General features: G+C 32.0%; 1 protein-coding gene across 1 annotated transcript in view; it reads left to right on the top strand.

The window, feature by feature from the left end:
• LOC108745206 (MOXD1 homolog 2) overlaps positions 1 to 2,122 on the top strand; it is a 114,590-nt gene that overhangs the window by 107,591 nt on the left and 4,877 nt on the right. The gene's annotated exons all lie outside the window — the stretch shown is intronic.

Raw genomic sequence — 2,122 nt, 5'->3', positions numbered from 1 at the left:
TTAAGTAGTATTCATTATATTAAACGTTCTTTCGTAAAATTTTGTGTTTAATTTTCATTTTCCTTTATATATTTTTGTTTCTTTTCCCTATTCGGTTTTTTTTAACGCGAGGTATAAAAATGCATCTTTTAATAATATTTTTTATCTTTTAATGGAGAAACGAAGCCCCCGTACATACCAGCTTGTTTGTTCAAATATTAAAATAGTTTAATCAAACACAACGAGTGTTTCTTTAAGGAGATTCTTTTATTATCTGCCATGTTACTAAAAACGGTAGGTTTCACAGGCCTGGCCCGTTTGTTTTTTCGTTAATTATGCCTGCTTAAATTGGAAAAAGTAGCAGGTGATGTGTAGAAGTGTCAGAAATCTCCAATTAAAATAGACGCAAGTAGAAAAAGGGTAGGCGTTACACTGCGGTGAAGTAGCAGGTGAATAAATTCAAACCTTTGCTTGGACAACATGATCGATTAGGTCTTTGTTAGAATTCAGAAAGGCATGTGCGATACAGTAAGATTTCATCTGACTGTGAGACCTACATTTCAACTTACGATAGCTACTAGGTATGCACAATACATATAAACGAACATTATACACGTACATAAGATTTATTCAATAAATAAAGTGATCAAATCAAAATGTCGAATGTTTTGTAAAAACTAAGTTAAAATACTTTTAAATTTCTACCATGATTTTACGACATAATTTAATAACGACTCATTTCATTTATTGAAATTGGCTGGAGTTCCGAAAACCCTCAAAATTACTTGTAAATTTGTAAAAAAAATACCTACCTAAAGGGATTCTTGCTGACTTGAACCGCAAATGGTAAAAAACGTATTTTGATAAAAACGATTGTATTTATCCAGATTAACTACGTCACTTCCAGTGATTATTCTCCTAACTCAGGGCTTCCCAAACTTATTCTTACTGTAACGCCTTTGGGAATCTGCCACTTTCTTGCCAAAAAATACCCTCCCTTCTAGTTTAGTAACAAATTATCAAAAAACTCCAAATAACATTTGTAATTTTTATTAGAAAATAAGAAAAAAACATAAGAACATACGAAAATGAAAAGAGGTATTTATTTATTTACATAAGAATTGTGTGCTTGCCTTTTTAAGCATAACTTCTCAACCCATCTATGTGAATCGCCTCAAGACGCCCCTGGGCTAATGCCATGGCGTCCCAAAGCGTCGCAACGCTCTGTTAGGAAACCCTATCCTAATTAGTTGAATCCCAGTGAATCGATAGGTATATCTCAATTCAATATCACCGGAAGCGACGAAGTTATGCAATTAACTTTTTTATTAAACCACATTTTCGTCATAATTTTTAAGATATTATAAAAAAGAGCAGTTTGGATCCCTCTCTTTTTTGAGTTGTCTAAAATTCTTTCTATCATAGTCAAATGGTATGGCAGAGTATCTGTATGGTAAAAATTTGAATTCAACATTCTACGCCCTTTTTTCATGATCGTCTTTTACAGTTTCCGAAATTATTATTATACATCTATCAGAAAATTACATATGCACTTCCACGTCGTGGTTGTTTGAAATAATACGAGGATAATGAGCATAATGTGAATAGAAAAGGTTAGACGCAAGGAGGCATTCGATACAATATGAGAACAAAGGGCTCTACGAAAATTAATGAGGAAAAGGAGAGATAGGATGGTACAGCACTTTCTGAGAGCCATACTAAAAGGAAACAGGAGTAAAGAGGGGCAGAAGAATACCTTGATTATATTACTATTTGCAAATAATAGGGGATGTGGATGTTAAAGTTTTAGGGAAATTCGAAAATTGGCTTTGGATAGGTAGGGGTAGCAGTTCAAGTTCAAGCAGTTCGGATGATGATGATGATGAGAAATTTTAAAAATAATTATTATTATTTGATAGATGGAAAAACAGTCAACTGCAACTGCAAGGATATCGGAATTGAGATAATTTTATTATTAATAAATGCTTTTTTATAATCAACCTCTGTCTATTATTAGAATATTCTACAATTAGTATTTTTAACCATTTTTTAGAACTCTAGTAATAATTTATCAGTGTTAGTAAAGGAGAACTACTTGAAATTTTTGACTTTTTTATGTGATTTTGTCAGTAAAAAAATCGAT

This window comes from Agrilus planipennis, unplaced genomic scaffold (assembly GCF_000699045.2).
Source record: "Agrilus planipennis isolate EAB-ADULT unplaced genomic scaffold, Apla_2.0 scaffold38, whole genome shotgun sequence".
NCBI lineage: Eukaryota > Metazoa > Arthropoda > Insecta > Coleoptera > Buprestidae > Agrilus > Agrilus planipennis.
Note: the sequence above shows the minus strand (reverse complement) of the source record. Positions and strands in the feature narration are given on the sequence as shown.